Here is a 16976-nt window from a genome sequence, read left to right on the forward strand (position 1 = left end):
CAAGCTCAGAGAGGCAGATCTCAGGCCACTGGTCGCAAACAGCCACCTCTTGGGCGCAGGACGAGGTGGCTGAATGGTTTAGGCGATGGACAGCTAATCTATTGTCATATTCACTAGTTGGCTCAATCGTCGCACTTCATTTAGAAAACCTGCAAAAAGTAAGAGCAAATCGTACTTCCACGAAGATTGATTCCAATGTAATAGACTTGAAATTACACCCAGCCCCTAAAACAAGTGAATATGTCATGCTCTGCATTGGCCGGGAATCGAACCCGGGTCAGCTGCTTGGAAGGCAGCTATGCTCACCACTATACCACCAATGCTATGTGAAGCTCGCTAGCAACATGGAGACATCGATTCATATCCTGACCGTCATTTTTGTGGAAAGTGAAAATTATTTGACCAAACGGATCGTTGGTGTTAGTGTACGATTATGGCTTAGGGTGCGAGAGGTCCCTGGTTAAAAAATCTATCATTTTAATCAGTACCTGTTACCTTCAGATTAGTCCCGTGACACTTGTGGGGAACGTAGGGCAAAACTGAGAACATTGTGACAAGTGGGGTCACATTAGTTTGTTGCCCAAAGATTTTGGATTCTACAAACAGAAGTTGGCACATAAAGGGTTCCGACTTCAGACGGGTCCCCTGACACTTGTGGGGGACGTAGAGACAAATTGGGAACACCACCGTGTTCGTGAGGGCCTCCCCTTTCCGGGGAGTGGTCATACGAATTTGTAGGTCAAACGGTTCAGAAGCTGCAGATGTTTTTGTGAGAAGACCGATTATAGGTATGTCTCATGGTTTGACTAACACCGCTCTAGCTCCACCACCTTTCATTGCAGATGTGGAGGTGTAACATAAACAGTTATGGAGGCTTGAGACAGATACGACACATCTCAATCTCTCTAGTTGAAAACTGATCGATTTGAATGGGTATTTTTTACATTCGTTTACTTTGATTCACGTACTGATGCATCAGTCAACTCAAAATAAATGAGCTCCATTCTTTTTGAAGTTTTATTTTTTCAGTTTCTCTTTTAAAATATTAATTGATCTCATTTTGCTCAATATTCATTTGTCAACACTCATCATCAGTTTGCTGTCGCGGCTTAAGAAGACAGAATGTGAAAAACACAGCAGATGAAATACAAAAGATTTGAACTGAAGCCTGTTCAACTGTTTGGAAGACTGCTATGCTCACAAGTATAGCACAAACACTCACATGAGGTTCAATCTTTCCAAGCACCATGGACAAGAACAATGGATATCCTCATTGTCATTGCCGCAGAAAGCAAAACTATTTTGTTATTGTGTAAGGCTCGTTGGTCTAGGGGTATGATTCTCGCTTAGGGTGCGAGAGGTCCCGGGTTCAAATCCCGGATGAGCCCTTTTGCAGATCTTTTAACAAGCTCAGAGAGGCAGATCTCAGGCCACTGGTCGCAAACAGCCACCTCTTGGGCGCAGGACGAGGTGGCTGAATGGTTTAGGCGATGGACAGCTAATCTATTGTCATATTCACTAGTTGGCTCAATGTCGCACTTCATTTAGAAAACCTGCAAAAAGTAAGAGCAAATCGTACTTCCACGAAGATTGATTCCAATGTAATAGACTTGAAATTACACCCAGCCCCTAAAACTAGTGAATATGTCATGCTCTGCATTGGCCGGGAATCCAACCCGGGTCAACTGCTTGGAAGGCAGCTATGCTCACCACTATACCACCAATGCTATTTGAAGCTCGCTAGCAACATGGAGACATCGATTCATATCCTGACCGTCATTTTTGTGGAAAGTGAAAATTATTTGACCAAACGGATCGTTGGTGTTAGTGTACGATTATGGCTTAGGGTGCGAGAGGTCCCTGGTTAAAAAATCTATCATTTTAATCAGTACCTGTTACCTTCAGATTAGTCCCGTGACACTTGTGGGGAACGTAGGGCAAAACTGAGAACATTGTGACAAGTGGGGTCACATTAGTTTGTTGCCCAAAGATTTTGGATTCTACAAACAGAAGTTGGCACATAAAGGGTTCCGACTTCAGACGGGTCCCCTGACACTTGTGGGGGACGTAGAGACAAATTGGGAACACCACCGTGTTCGTGAGGGCCTCCCCTTTCCGGGGAGTGGTCATACGAATTTGTAGGTCAAACGGTTCAGAAGCTGCAGATGTTTTTGTGAGAAGACCGATTATAGGTATGTCTCATGGTTTGACTAACACCGCTCTAGCTCCACCACCTTTCATTGCAGATGTGGAGGTGTAACATAAACAGTTATGGAGGCTTGAGACAGATACGACACATCTCAATCTCTCTAGTTGAAAACTGATCGATTTGAATGGGTATTTTTTACATTCGTTTACTTTGATTCACGTACTGATGCATCAGTCAACTCAAAATAAATGAGCTCCATTCTTTTTGAAGTTTTATTTTTTCAGTTTCTCTTTTAAAATATTAATTGATCTCATTTTGCTCAATATTCATTTGTCAACACTCATCATCAGTTTGCTGTCGCGGCTTAAGAAGACAGAATGTGAAAAACACAGCAGATGAAATACAAAAGATTTGAACTGAAGCCTGGTCAACAGTTTGGAAGACTGCTATGCTCACAAGTATAGCACAAACACTCACATGAGGTTCAATCTTTCCAAGCACCATGGACAAGAACAATGGATATCCTCATTGTCATTGCCGCAGAAAGCAAAACTATTTTGTTATTGTGTAAGGCTCGTTGGTCTAGGGGTATGATTCTCGCTTAGGGTGCGAGAGGTCCCGGGTTCAAATCCCGGATGAGCCCTTTTGCAGATCTTTTAACAAGCTCAGAGAGGCAGATCTCAGGCCACTGGTCGCAAACAGCCACCTCTTGGGCGCAGGACGAGGTGGCTGAATGGTTTAGGCGATGGACAGCTAATCTATTGTCATATTCACTAGTTGGCTCAATCGTCGCACTTCATTTAGAAAACCTGCAAAAAGTAAGAGCAAATCGTACTTCCACGAAGATTGATTCCAATGTAATAGACTTGAAATTACACCCAGCCCCTAAAACAAGTGAATATGTCATGCTCTGCATTGGCCGGGAATCGAACCCGGGTCAGCTGCTTGGAAGGCAGCTATGCTCACCACTATACCACCAATGCTATGTGAAGCTCGCTAGCAACATGGAGACATCGATTCATATCCTGACCGTCATTTTTGTGGAAAGTGAAAATTATTTGACCAAACGGATCGTTGGTGTTAGTGTACGATTATGGCTTAGGGTGCGAGAGGTCCCTGGTTAAAAAATCTATCATTTTAATCAGTACCTGTTACCTTCAGATTAGTCCCGTGACACTTGTGGGGAACGTAGGGCAAAACTGAGAACATTGTGACAAGTGGGGTCACATTAGTTTGTTGCCCAAAGATTTTGGATTCTACAAACAGAAGTTGGCACATAAAGGGTTCCGACTTCAGACGGGTCCCCTGACACTTGTGGGGGACGTAGAGACAAATTGGGAACACCACCGTGTTCGTGAGGGCCTCCCCTTTCCGGGGAGTGGTCATACGAATTTGTAGGTCAAACGGTTCAGAAGCTGCAGATGTTTTTGTGAGAAGACCGATTATAGGTATGTCTCATGGTTTGACTAACACCGCTCTAGCTCCACCACCTTTCATTGCAGATGTGGAGGTGTAACATAAACAGTTATGGAGGCTTGAGACAGATACGACACATCTCAATCTCTCTAGTTGAAAACTGATCGATTTGAATGGGTATTTTTTACATTCGTTTACTTTGATTCACGTACTGATGCATCAGTCAACTCAAAATAAATGAGCTCCATTCTTTTTGAAGTTTTATTTTTTCAGTTTCTCTTTTAAAATATTAATTGATCTCATTTTGCTCAATATTCATTTGTCAACACTCATCATCAGTTTGCTGTCGCGGCTTAAGAAGACAGAATGTGAAAAACACAGCAGATGAAATACAAAAGATTTGAACTGAAGCCTGTTCAACTGTTTGGAAGACTGCTATGCTCACAAGTATAGCACAAACACTCACATGAGGTTCAATCTTTCCAAGCACCATGGACAAGAACAATGGATATCCTCATTGTCATTGCCGCAGAAAGCAAAACTATTTTGTTATTGTGTAAGGCTCGTTGGTCTAGGGGTATTATTCTCGCTTAGGGTGCGAGAGGTCCCGGGTTCAAATCCCGGATGAGCACTTTTGCAGATCTTTTAACAAGCTCAGAGAGGCAGATCTCAGGCCACTGGTCGCAAACAGCCACCTCTTGGGCGCAGGACGAGGTGGCTGAATGGTTTAGGCGATGGACAGCTAATCTATTGTCATATTCACTAGTTGGCTCAATGTCGCACTTCATTTAGAAAACCTGCAAAAAGTAAGAGCAAATCGTACTTCCACGAAGATTGATTCCAATGTAATAGACTTGAAATTACACCCAGCCCCTAAAACTAGTGAATATGTCATGCTCTGCATTGGCCGGGAATCCAACCCGGGTCAACTGCTTGGAAGGCAGCTATGCTCACCACTATACCACCAATGCTATTTGAAGCTCGCTAGCAACATGGAGACATCGATTCATATCCTGACCGTCATTTTTGTGGAAAGTGAAAATTATTTGACCAAACGGATCGTTGGTGTTAGTGTACGATTATGGCTTAGGGTGCGAGAGGTCCCTGGTTAAAAAATCTATCATTTTAATCAGTACCTGTTACCTTCAGATTAGTCCCGTGACACTTGTGGGGAACGTAGGGCAAAACTGAGAACATTGTGACAAGTGGGGTCACATTAGTTTGTTGCCCAAAGATTTTGGATTCTACAAACAGAAGTTGGCACATAAAGGGTTCCGACTTCAGACGGGTCCCCTGACACTTGTGGGGGACGTAGAGACAAATTGGGAACACCACCGTGTTCGTGAGGGCCTCCCCTTTCCGGGGAGTGGTCATACGAATTTGTAGGTCAAACGGTTCAGAAGCTGCAGATGTTTTTGTGAGAAGACCGATTATAGGTATGTCTCATGGTTTGACTAACACCGCTCTAGCTCCACCACCTTTCATTGCATATGTGGAGGTGTAACATAAACAGTTATGGAGGCTTGAGACAGATACGACACATCTCAATCTCTCTAGTTGAAAACTGATCGATTTGAATGGGTATTTTTTACATTCGTTTACTTTGATTCACGTACTGATGCATCAGTCAACTCAAAATAAATGAGCTCCATTCTTTTTGAAGTTTTATTTTTTCAGTTTCTCTTTTAAAATATTAATTGATCTCATTTTGCTCAATATTCATTTGTCAACACTCATCATCAGTTTGCTGTCGCGGCTTAAGAAGACAGAATGTGAAAAACACAGCAGATGAAATACAAAAGATTTGAACTGAAGCCTGGTCAACAGTTTGGAAGACTGCTATGCTCACAAGTATAGCACAAACACTCACATGAGGTTCAATCTTTCCAAGCACCATGGACAAGAACAATGGATATCCTCATTGTCATTGCCGCAGAAAGCAAAACTATTTTGTTATTGTGTAAGGCTCGTTGGTCTAGGGGTATGATTCTCGCTTAGGGTGCGGGAGGTCCCGGGTTCAAATCCCGGATGAGCCCTTTTGCAGATCTTTTAACAAGCTCAGAGAGGCAGATCTCAGGCCACTGGTCGCAAACAGCCACCTCTTGGGCGCAGGACGAGGTGGCTGAATGGTTTAGGCGATGGACAGCTAATCTATTGTCATATTCACTAGTTGGCTCAATGTCGCACTTCATTTAGAAAACCTGCAAAAAGTAAGAGCAAATCGTACTTCCACGAAGATTGATTCCAATGTAATAGACTTGAAATTACACCCAGCCCCTAAAACTAGTGAATATGTCATGCTCTGCATTGGCCAGGAATCCAACCCGGGTCAACTGCTTGGAAGGCAGCTATGCTCACCACTATACCACCAATGCTATTTGAAGCTCGCTAGCAACATGGAGACATCGATTCATATCCTGACCGTCATTTTTGTGGAAAGTGAAAATTATTTGACCAAACGGATCGTTGGTGTTAGTGTACGATTATGGCTTAGGGTGCGAGAGGTCCCTGGTTAAAAAATCTATCATTTTAATCAGTACCTGTTACCTTCAGATTAGTCCCGTGACACTTGTGGGGAACGTAGGGCAAAACTGAGAACATTGTGACAAGTGGGGTCACATTAGTTTGTTGCCCAAAGATTTTGGATTCTACAAACAGAAGTTGGCACATAAAGGGTTCCGACTTCAGACGGGTCCCCTGACACTTGTGGGGGACGTAGAGACAAATTGGGAACACCACCGTGTTCGTGAGGGCCTCCCCATTCCGGGGAGTGGTCATACGAATTTGTAGGTCAAACGGTTCAGAAGCTGCAGATGTTTTTGTGAGAAGACCGATTATAGGTATGTCTCATGGTTTGACTAACACCGCTCTAGCTCCACCACCTTTCATTGCAGATGTGGAGGTGTAACATAAACAGTTATGGAGGCTTGAGACAGATACGACACATCTCAATCTCTCTAGTTGAAAACTGATCGATTTGAATGGGTATTTTTTACATTCGTTTACTTTGATTCACGTACTGATGCATCAGTCAACTCAAAATAAATGAGCTCCATTCTTTTTGAAGTTTTATTTTTTCAGTTTCTCTTTTAACCTGTTGGGTCTAGGGGGCAGCATTTGCACGTCTGGATAAAAAAAATGTACCCGATTTAATCTGGTTACTAATCCTACCCAGTAACTAGAATATGCATATACTTATTATATATGGATAGAAAACACTCTAAAGTTTCCAAAACTGTTTGAATGGTGTCTGTGAGTATAACAGAACTCATTTGGCAGGCAAAACCCTGAGACATTTTCTGACAGGAAGTGGATACCTGATGTGTTGTATTGACTTTAAACCTATCCCATTGAAAAACACAGGGGTTTAGGAATATTTTGGCACTTCCTATTGCTTCCACTAGATGTCACCAGCCTTTACAAAGTGTTTTGAGTCTTCTGGAGGGAGATCTGACCGAACAAGAGCCATGGAACGGTGATGTCCCATTAGACACCTGGCGCGCTACTTCATGTTGGGTACCCTCGTTCCAATACGTTATAAAAGACTATGCATTCGTCCACCTTGAATATTATTCATGTTCTGGTTAAAAAAGGCCCTAATGATTTATGCTATACAACGTTTGACATGTTTGAACGAACGGAAATATATTTTTTCCCCTCGTTCATGACGAGAAGTCCGGCTGGCTTACATCATGTGCTAACGAGACGGAGATTTTTGGACATAAATGATGAGCTTTTTTGAACAAAACTACATTCGTTATGGACCTGTGATACCTGGAAGTGACATCTGATGAAGAGAATCAAAGGTAATGGATTATTTACATAGTATTTTCGATTTTAGATCTCCCCAACATGACGTCTAGTCTGTATCGCAACGCGTATTTTTCTGGGCACAGTGCTCAGATTATTGCAAAGTGTGATTTCCCAGTAAGGTTATTTTTAAATCTGACAAGTTGATTGCGTTCAAAAGATGTAAATCTATAATTCTTTAAATGACAATATAATATTTTACCAATGTTTTCTAATTTTAATTATTTAATTTGTGACGCTGACTTGACTGCCGGTTATTGGAGGGAAACGATTTCCTCAACATCAATGCCATAGTAAAACGCTGTTTTTGGATATAAATATCAACTTGATAGAACTAAAAATGCATGCATTGTCTAACATAATGTCCTAGGAGTGTCATCTGATGGAGATTGTAAAAGGTTAGTGTATCATTTTAGCTGGTTTTATGGTTTTGGTGACCCTGTCTTTGACTTGACAAAACATTACACACAACTCTTGTAAATGTACTGTCCTAACATACTCTAAATTTATGCTTTCGCCGTAAAACCTTTTTGAAATCGTAAAACGTGGTTAGATTAAGGAGATGTTTATCTTTCAAATGGTGTAACATAGTTGTATTTTTGAAAAATTTGAATTTTGACATTTATTTGGATTCAAATTTGCCGCTCTTGAAATGCACCTGCTGTTGATGGAGTGCACCACGGGTGGCACGCTAGCGTCCCACCTAGCCCCAAGAGGTTTTAAGAAGACAGAATGTGAAAAACACAGCAGATGAAATACAAAAGATTTGAACTGAAGCCTGGTCAACAGTTTGGAAGACTGCTATGCTCACAAGTATAGCACAAACACTCACATGAGGTTCAATCTTTCCAAGCACCATGGACAAGAACAATGGATATCCTCATTGTCATTGCCGCAGAAAGCAAAACTATTTTGTTATTGTGTAAGGCTCGTTGGTCTAGGGGTATGATTCTCGCATAGGGTGCGAGAGGTCCCGGGTTCAAATCCCGGATGAGCCCTTTTGCAGATCTTTTAACAAGCTCAGAGAGGCAGATCTCAGGCCACTGGTCGCAAACAGCCACCTCTTGGGCGCAGGACGAGGTGGCTGAATGGTTTAGGCGATGGACAGCTAATCTATTGTCATATTCACTAGTTGGCTCAATGTCGCACTTCATTTAGAAAACCTGCAAAAAGTAAGAGCAAATCGTACTTCCACGAAGATTGATTCCAATGTAATAGACTTGAAATTACACCCAGCCCCTAAAACTAGTGAATATGTCATGCTCTGCATTGGCCGGGAATCGAACCCGGGTCAACTGCTTGGAAGGCAGCTATGCTCACCACTATACCACCAATGCTATGTGAAGCTCGCTAGCAACATGGAGACATCGATTCATATCCTGACCGTCATTTTTGTGGAAAGTGAAAATTATTTGACCAAACGGATCGTTGGTGTTAGTGTACGATTATGGCTTAGGGTGCGAGAGGTCCCTGGTTAAAAAATCTATCATTTTAATCAGTACCTGTTACCTTCAGATTAGTCCCGTGACACTTGTGGGGAACGTAGGGCAAAACTGAGAACATTGTGACAAGTGGGGTCACATTAGTTTGTTGCCCAAAGATTTTGGATTCTACAAACAGAAGTTGGCACATAAAGGGTTCCGACTTCAGACGGGTCCCCTGACACTTGTGGGGGACGTAGAGACAAATTGGGAACACCACCGTGTTCGTGAGGGCCTCCCCTTTCCGGGGAGTGGTCATACGAATTTGTAGGTCAAACGGTTCAGAAGCTGCAGATGTTTTTGTGAGAAGACCGATTATAGGTATGTCTCATGGTTTGACTAACACCGCTCTAGCTCCACCACCTTTCATTGCAGATGTGGAGGTGTAACATAAACAGTTATGGAGGCTTGAGACAGATACGACACATCTCAATCTCTCTAGTTGAAAACTGATCGATTTGAATGGGTATTTTTTACATTCGTTTACTTTGATTCACGTACTGATGCATCAGTCAACTCAAAATAAATGAGCTCCATTCTTTTTGAAGTTTTATTTTTTCAGTTTCTCTTTTAACCTGTTGGGTCTAGGGGGCAGCATTTGCACGTCTGGATAAAAAAAATGTACCCGATTTAATCTGGTTACTAATCCTACCCAGTAACTAGAATATGCATATACTTATTATATATGGATAGAAAACACTCTAAAGTTTCCAAAACTGTTTGAATGGTGTCTGTGAGTATAACAGAACTCATTTGGCAGGCAAAACCCTGAGACATTTTCTGACAGGAAGTGGATACCTGATGTGTTGTATTGACTTTAAACCTATCCCATTGAAAAACACAGGGGTTTAGGAATATTTTGGCACTTCCTATTGCTTCCACTAGATGTCACCAGCCTTTACAAAGTGTTTTGAGTCTTCTGGAGGGAGATCTGACCGAACAAGAGCCATGGAACGGTGATGTCCCATTAGACACCTGGCGCGCTACTTCATGTTGGGTACCCTCGTTCCAATACGTTATAAAAGACTATGCATTCGTCCACCTTGAATATTATTCATGTTCTGGTTAAAAAAGGCCCTAATGATTTATGCTATACAACGTTTGACATGTTTGAACGAACGGAAATATATTTTTTCCCCTCGTTCATGACGAGAAGTCCGGCTGGCTTACATCATGTGCTAACGAGACGGAGATTTTTGGACATAAATGATGAGCTTTTTTGAACAAAACTACATTCGTTATGGACCTGTGATACCTGGAAGTGACATCTGATGAAGAGAATCAAAGGTAATGGATTATTTACATAGTATTTTCGATTTTAGATCTCCCCAACATGACGTCTAGTCTGTATCGCAACGCGTATTTTTCTGGGCACAGTGCTCAGATTATTGCAAAGTGTGATTTCCCAGTAAGGTTATTTTTAAATCTGGCAAGTTGATTGCGTTCAAAAGATGTAAATCTATAATTCTTTAAATGACAATATAATATTTTACCAATGTTTTCTAATTTTAATTATTTAATTTGTGACGCTGACTTGACTGCCGGTTATTGGAGGGAAACGATTTCCTCAACATCAATGCCATAGTAAAACGCTGTTTTTGGATATAAATATCAACTTGATAGAACTAAAAATGCATGCATTGTCTAACATAATGTCCTAGGAGTGTCATCTGATGGAGATTGTAAAAGGTTAGTGTATCATTTTAGCTGGTTTTATGGTTTTGGTGACCCTGTCTTTGACTTGACAAAACATTACACACAACTCTTGTAAATGTACTGTCCTAACATACTCTAAATTTATGCTTTCGCCGTAAAACCTTTTTGAAATCGTAAAACGTGGTTAGATTAAGGAGATGTTTATCTTTCAAATGGTGTAACATAGTTGTATTTTTGAAAAATTTGAATTTTGACATTTATTTGGATTCAAATTTGCCGCTCTTGAAATGCACCTGCTGTTGATGGAGTGCACCACGGGTGGCACGCTAGCGTCCCACCTAGCCCCAAGAGGTTTTAAGAAGACAGAATGTGAAAAACACAGCAGATGAAATACAAAAGATTTGAACTGAAGCCTGGTCAACAGTTTGGAAGACTGCTATGCTCACAAGTATAGCACAAACACTCACATGAGGTTCAATCTTTCCAAGCACCATGGACAAGAACAATGGATATCCTCATTGTCATTGCCGCAGAAAGCAAAACTATTTTGTTATTGTGTAAGGCTCGTTGGTCTAGGGGTATGATTCTCGCATAGGGTGCGAGAGGTCCCGGGTTCAAATCCCGGATGAGCCCTTTTGCAGATCTTTTAACAAGCTCAGAGAGGCAGATCTCAGGCCACTGGTCGCAAACAGCCACCTCTTGGGCGCAGGACGAGGTGGCTGAATGGTTTAGGCGATGGACAGCTAATCTATTGTCATATTCACTAGTTGGCTCAATGTCGCACTTCATTTAGAAAACCTGCAAAAAGTAAGAGCAAATCGTACTTCCACGAAGATTGATTCCAATGTAATAGACTTGAAATTACACCCAGCCCCTAAAACTAGTGAATATGTCATGCTCTGCATTGGCCGGGAATCGAACCCGAGTCAACTGCTTGGAAGGCAGCTATGCTCACCACTATACCACCAATGCTATGTGAAGCTCGCTAGCAACATGGAGACATCGATTCATATCCTGACCGTCATTTTTGTGGAAAGTGAAAATTATTTGACCAAACGGATCGTTGGTGTTAGTGTACGATTATGGCTTAGGGTGCGAGAGGTCCCTGGTTAAAAAATCTATCATTTTAATCAGTACCTGTTACCTTCAGATTAGTCCCGTGACACTTGTGGGGAACGTAGGGCAAAACTGAGAACATTGTGACAAGTGGGGTCACATTAGTTTGTTGCCCAAAGATTTTGGATTCTACAAACAGAAGTTGGCACATAAAGGGTTCCGACTTCAGACGGGTCCCCTGACACTTGTGGGGGACGTAGAGACAAATTGGGAACACCACCGTGTTCGTGAGGGCCTCCCCTTTCCGGGGAGTGGTCATACAAATTTGTAGGTCAAACGGTTCAGAAACTGCAGAAGTTTTTGTGAGAAGACCGATTATAGGTATGTCTCATGGTTTGACTAACACCGCTCTAGCTCCACCACCTTTCATTGCAGATGTGGAGGTGTAACATAAACAGTTATGGAGGCTTGAGACAGATACGACACATCTCAATCTCTCTAGTTGAAAACTGATCGATTTGAATGGGTATTTTTTACATTCGTTTACTTTGATTCACGTACTGATGCATCAGTCAACTCAAAATAAATGAGCTCCATTCTTTTTGAAGTTTTATTTTTTCAGTTTCTCTTTTAAAATATTCATTGATCTCATTTTGCTCAATATTCATTTGTCAACACTCATCATCAGTTTGCTGTCGCGGCTTAAGAAGACAGAATGTGAAAAACACAGCAGATGAAATACAAAAGATTTGAACTGAAGCCTGTTCAACAGTTTGGAAGACTGCTATGCTCACAAGTATAGCACAAACACTCACATGAGGTTCAATCTTTCCAAGCACCATGGACAAGAACAATGGATATCCTCATTGTCATTGCCGCAGAAAGCAAAACTATTTTGTTATTGTGTAAGGCTCGTTGGTCTAGGGGTATGATTCTCGCTTAGGGTGCGAGAGGTCCCGGGTTCAAATCCCGGATGAGCACTTTTGCAGATCTTTTAACAAGCTCAGAGAGGCAGATCTCAGGCCACTGGTCGCAAACAGCCACCTCTTGGGCGCAGGACGAGGTGGCTGAATGGTTTAGGCGATGGACAGCTAATCTATTGTGATATTCACTAGTTGGCTCAATGTCGCACTTCATTTAGAAAACCTGCAAAAAGTAAGAGCAAATCGTACTTCCACGAAGATTGATTCCAATGTAATAGACTTGAAATTACACCCAGCCCCTAAAACTAGTGAATATGTCATGCTCTGCATTGGCCGGGAATCGAACCCGGGTCAACTGCTTGGAAGGCAGCTATGCTCACCACTATACCACCAATGCTATGTGAAGCTCGCTAGCAACATGGAGACATCGATTCATATCCTGACCGTCATTTTTGTGGAAAGTGAAAATTATTTGACCAAACGGATCGTTGGTGTTAGTGTACGATTATGGCTTAGGGTGCGAGAGGTCCCTGGTTAAAAAATCTATCATTTTAATCAGTACCTGTTACCTTCAGATTAGTCCCGTGACACTTGTGGGGAACGTAGGGCAAAACTGAGAACATTGTGACAAGTGGGGTCACATTAGTTTGTTGCCCAAAGATTTTGGATTCTACAAACAGAAGTTGGCACATAAAGGTTTCCGACTTCAGACGGGTCCCCTGACACTTGTGGGGGACGTAGAGACAAATTGGGAACACCAAAGTGTTCGTGAGGGCCTCCCCTTTCCGGGGAGTGGTCATACAAATTTGTAGGTCAAACGGTTCAGAAGCTGCAGATGTTTTTGTGAGAAGACCGATTATAGGTATGTCTCATGGTTTGACTAACACCGCTCTAGCTCCACCACGTTTCATTGCAGATGTGGAGGTGTAACATAAACAGTTATGGAGGCTTGAGACAGATACGACATCTCAATCTCTCTAGTTGAAAACTGATCGATTTGAATGGGTATTTTTTACATTCGTTTACTTTGATTCACGTACTGATGCATCAGTCAACTCAAAATAAATGAGCTCCATTCTTTTTGAAGTTTTATTTTTTCAGTTTCTCTTTTAAAATATTAATTGATCTCATTTTGCTCAATATTCATTTGTCAACACTCATCATCAGTTTGCTGTCGCGGCTTAAGAAGACAGAATGTGAAAAACACAGCAGATGAAATACAAAAGATTTGAACTGAAGCCTGGTCAACAGTTTGGAAGACTGCTATGCTCACAAGTATAGCACAAACACTCACATGAGGTTCAATCTTTCCAAGCACCATGGACAAGAACAATGGATATCCTCATTGTCATTGCCGCAGAAAGCAAAACTATTTTGTTATTGTGTAAGGCTCGTTGGTCTAGGGGTATGATTCTCGCATAGGGTGCGAGAGGTCCCGGGTTCAAATCCCGGATGAGCCCTTTTGCAGATCTTTTAACAAGCTCAGAGAGGCAGATCTCAGGCCACTGGTCGCAAACAGCCACCTCTTGGGCGCAGGACGAGGTGGCTGAATGGTTTAGGCGATGGACAGCTAATCTATTGTCATATTCACTAGTTGGCTCAATGTCGCACTTCATTTAGAAAACCTGCAAAAAGTAAGAGCAAATCGTACTTCCACGAAGATTGATTCCAATGTAATAGACTTGAAATTACACCCAGCCCCTAAAACTAGTGAATATGTCATGCTCTGCATTGGCCGGGAATCGAACCCGAGTCAACTGCTTGGAAGGCAGCTATGCTCACCACTATACCACCAATGCTATGTGAAGCTCGCTAGCAACATGGAGACATCGATTCATATCCTGACCGTCATTTTTGTGGAAAGTGAAAATTATTTGACCAAACGGATCGTTGGTGTTAGTGTACGATTATGGCTTAGGGTGCGAGAGGTCCCTGGTTAAAAAATCTATCATTTTAATCAGTACCTGTTACCTTCAGATTAGTCCCGTGACACTTGTGGGGAACGTAGGGCAAAACTGAGAACATTGTGACAAGTGGGGTCACATTAGTTTGTTGCCCAAAGATTTTGGATTCTACAAACAGAAGTTGGCACATAAAGGGTTCCGACTTCAGACGGGTCCCCTGACACTTGTGGGGGACGTAGAGACAAATTGGGAACACCACCGTGTTCGTGAGGGCCTCCCCTTTCCGGGGAGTGGTCATACAAATTTGTAGGTCAAACGGTTCAGAAACTGCAGAAGTTTTTGTGAGAAGACCGATTATAGGTATGTCTCATGGTTTGACTAACACCGCTCTAGCTCCACCACCTTTCATTGCAGATGTGGAGGTGTAACATAAACAGTTATGGAGGCTTGAGACAGATACGACACATCTCAATCTCTCTAGTTGAAAACTGATCGATTTGAATGGGTATTTTTTACATTCGTTTACTTTGATTCACGTACTGATGCATCAGTCAACTCAAAATAAATGAGCTCCATTCTTTTTGAAGTTTTATTTTTTCAGTTTCTCTTTTAAAATATTCATTGATCTCATTTTGCTCAATATTCATTTGTCAACACTCATCATCAGTTTGCTGTCGCGGCTTAAGAAGACAGAATGTGAAAAACACAGCAGATGAAATACAAAAGATTTGAACTGAAGCCTGTTCAACAGTTTGGAAGACTGCTATGCTCACAAGTATAGCACAAACACTCACATGAGGTTCAATCTTTCCAAGCACCATGGACAAGAACAATGGATATCCTCATTGTCATTGCCGCAGAAAGCAAAACTATTTTGTTATTGTGTAAGGCTCGTTGGTCTAGGGGTATGATTCTCGCATAGGGTGCGAGAGGTCCCGGGTTCAAATCCCAGATGAGCCCTTTTGCAGATCTTTTAACAAGCTCAGAGAGGCAGATCTCAGGCCACTGGTCGCAAACAGCCACCTCTTGGGCGCAGGACGAGGTGGCTGAATGGTTTAGGCGATGGACAGCTAATCTATTGTCATATTCACTAGTTGGCTCAATGTCGCACTTCATTTAGAAAACCTGCAAAAAGTAAGAGCAAATCGTACTTCCACGAAGATTGATTCCAATGTAATAGACTTGAAATTACACCCAGCCCCTAAAACAAGGGAATATGTCATGCTCTGCATTGGCCGGGAATCGAACCCGGGTCAACTGCTTGGAAGGCAGCTATGCTCACCACTATACCACCAATGCTATGTGAAGCTCGCTAGCAACATGGAGACATCGATTCATATCCTGACCGTCATTTTTGTGGAAAGTGAAAATTATTTGACCAAACGGATCGTTGGTGTTAGTGTACGATTATGGCTTAGGGTGCGAGAGGTCCCTGGTTAAAAAATCTATCATTTTAATCAGTACCTGTTACCTTCAGATTAGTCCCGTGACACTTGTGGGGAACGTAGGGCAAAACTGAGAACATTGTGACAAGTGGGGTCACATTAGTTTGTTGCCCAAAGATTTTGGATTCTACAAACAGAAGTTGGCACATAAAGGGTTCCGACTTCAGACGGGTCCCCTGACACTTGTGGGGGACGTAGAGACAAATTGGGAACACCAAAGTGTTCGTGAGGGCCTCCCCTTTCCGGGGAGTGGTCATACAAATTTGTAGGTCAAACGGTTCAGAAGCTGCAGATGTTTTTGTGAGAAGACCGATTATAGGTATGTCTCATGGTTTGACTAACACCGCTCTAGCTCCACCACCTTTCATTGCAGATGTGGAGGTGTAACATAAACAGTTATGGAGGCTTGAGACAGATACGACACATCTCAATCTCTCTAGTTGAAAACTGATCGATTTGAATGGGTATTTTTTACATTCGTTTACTTTGATTCACGTACTGATGCATCAGTCAACTCAAAATAAATGAGCTCCATTCTTTTTGAAGTTTTATTTTTTCAGTTTCTCTTTTAAAATATTAATTGATCTCATTTTGCTCAATATTCATTTGTCAACACTCATCATCAGTTTGCTGTCGCGGCTTAAGAAGACAGAATGTGAAAAACACAGCAGATGAAATACAAAAGATTTGAACTGAAGCCTGTTCAACAGTTTGGAAGACTGCTATGCTCACAAGTATAGCACAAACACTCACATGAGGTTCAATCTTTCCAAGCACCATGGACAAGAACAATGGATATCCTCATTGTCATTGCCGCAGAAAGCAAAACTATTTTGTTATTGTGTAAGGCTCGTTGGTCTAGGGGTATGATTTTCGCATAGGGTGCGAGAGGTCCCGGGTTCAAATCCCGGATGAGCCCTTTTGCAGATCTTTTAACAAGCTCAGAGAGGCAGATCTCAGGCCACTGGTCGCAAACAGCCACCTCTTGGGCGCAGGACGAGGTGGCTGAATGGTTTAGGCGATGGACAGCTAATCTATTGTCATATTCACTAGTTGGCTCAATGTCGCACTTCATTTAGAAAACCTGCAAAAAGTAAGAGCAAATCGTACTTCCACGAAGATTGATTCCAATGTAA

The 16976-nt window shown here is 42.1% G+C and overlaps 18 non-coding genes across 18 annotated transcripts; 9 read left to right on the plus strand and 9 right to left on the minus strand.

Moving 5' to 3' along the window:
- Positions 1-251: 251 nt before the first annotated feature.
- Positions 252-323, minus strand: trnag-ucc (transfer RNA glycine (anticodon UCC)). Its single transcript has one exon. It is a non-coding gene; the product is annotated as a tRNA-Gly (tRNA).
- Positions 324-1316: 993 nt separating this feature from the next.
- Positions 1317-1388, plus strand: trnap-agg (transfer RNA proline (anticodon AGG)). Its single transcript has one exon. It is a non-coding gene; the product is annotated as a tRNA-Pro (tRNA).
- A 267-nt stretch (positions 1389-1655) lies between these two features.
- Positions 1656-1727, minus strand: trnag-ucc (transfer RNA glycine (anticodon UCC)). The gene has a single exon. It is a non-coding gene; the product is annotated as a tRNA-Gly (tRNA).
- Positions 1728-2720: 993 nt separating this feature from the next.
- Positions 2721-2792, plus strand: trnap-agg (transfer RNA proline (anticodon AGG)). The gene has a single exon. It is a non-coding gene; the product is annotated as a tRNA-Pro (tRNA).
- Positions 2793-3060: 268 nt separating this feature from the next.
- Positions 3061-3132, minus strand: trnag-ucc (transfer RNA glycine (anticodon UCC)). Its single transcript has one exon. It is a non-coding gene; the product is annotated as a tRNA-Gly (tRNA).
- A 993-nt stretch (positions 3133-4125) lies between these two features.
- On the plus strand, positions 4126-4198 carry trnap-agg (transfer RNA proline (anticodon AGG)). Its single transcript has one exon. It is a non-coding gene; the product is annotated as a tRNA-Pro (tRNA).
- A 266-nt stretch (positions 4199-4464) lies between these two features.
- Positions 4465-4536, minus strand: trnag-ucc (transfer RNA glycine (anticodon UCC)). Its single transcript has one exon. It is a non-coding gene; the product is annotated as a tRNA-Gly (tRNA).
- Positions 4537-5529: 993 nt separating this feature from the next.
- On the plus strand, positions 5530-5601 carry trnap-agg (transfer RNA proline (anticodon AGG)). Its single transcript has one exon. It is a non-coding gene; the product is annotated as a tRNA-Pro (tRNA).
- A 2700-nt stretch (positions 5602-8301) lies between these two features.
- Positions 8302-8373, plus strand: trnap-agg (transfer RNA proline (anticodon AGG)). Its single transcript has one exon. It is a non-coding gene; the product is annotated as a tRNA-Pro (tRNA).
- A 267-nt stretch (positions 8374-8640) lies between these two features.
- Positions 8641-8712, minus strand: trnag-ucc (transfer RNA glycine (anticodon UCC)). Its single transcript has one exon. It is a non-coding gene; the product is annotated as a tRNA-Gly (tRNA).
- Positions 8713-11073: 2361 nt separating this feature from the next.
- Positions 11074-11145, plus strand: trnap-agg (transfer RNA proline (anticodon AGG)). Its single transcript has one exon. It is a non-coding gene; the product is annotated as a tRNA-Pro (tRNA).
- A 267-nt stretch (positions 11146-11412) lies between these two features.
- Positions 11413-11484, minus strand: trnag-ucc (transfer RNA glycine (anticodon UCC)). The gene has a single exon. It is a non-coding gene; the product is annotated as a tRNA-Gly (tRNA).
- A 993-nt stretch (positions 11485-12477) lies between these two features.
- Positions 12478-12550, plus strand: trnap-agg (transfer RNA proline (anticodon AGG)). Its single transcript has one exon. It is a non-coding gene; the product is annotated as a tRNA-Pro (tRNA).
- Positions 12551-12816: 266 nt separating this feature from the next.
- trnag-ucc (transfer RNA glycine (anticodon UCC)) lies at positions 12817-12888 on the minus strand. The gene has a single exon. It is a non-coding gene; the product is annotated as a tRNA-Gly (tRNA).
- A 991-nt stretch (positions 12889-13879) lies between these two features.
- trnap-agg (transfer RNA proline (anticodon AGG)) lies at positions 13880-13951 on the plus strand. The gene has a single exon. It is a non-coding gene; the product is annotated as a tRNA-Pro (tRNA).
- Positions 13952-14218: 267 nt separating this feature from the next.
- trnag-ucc (transfer RNA glycine (anticodon UCC)) lies at positions 14219-14290 on the minus strand. The gene has a single exon. It is a non-coding gene; the product is annotated as a tRNA-Gly (tRNA).
- Positions 14291-15622: 1332 nt separating this feature from the next.
- trnag-ucc (transfer RNA glycine (anticodon UCC)) lies at positions 15623-15694 on the minus strand. The gene has a single exon. It is a non-coding gene; the product is annotated as a tRNA-Gly (tRNA).
- Positions 15695-16687: 993 nt separating this feature from the next.
- Positions 16688-16759, plus strand: trnap-agg (transfer RNA proline (anticodon AGG)). Its single transcript has one exon. It is a non-coding gene; the product is annotated as a tRNA-Pro (tRNA).
- The last annotated feature ends 217 nt before the right edge of the window (positions 16760-16976 follow it).

This window comes from Salmo salar, unplaced genomic scaffold, assembly GCF_965601325.2.
Source record: "Salmo salar unplaced genomic scaffold, fSalSal1 ptg000135l, whole genome shotgun sequence".
In the NCBI taxonomy this organism is placed as follows: Eukaryota; Metazoa; Chordata; class Actinopteri; order Salmoniformes; family Salmonidae; genus Salmo; species Salmo salar.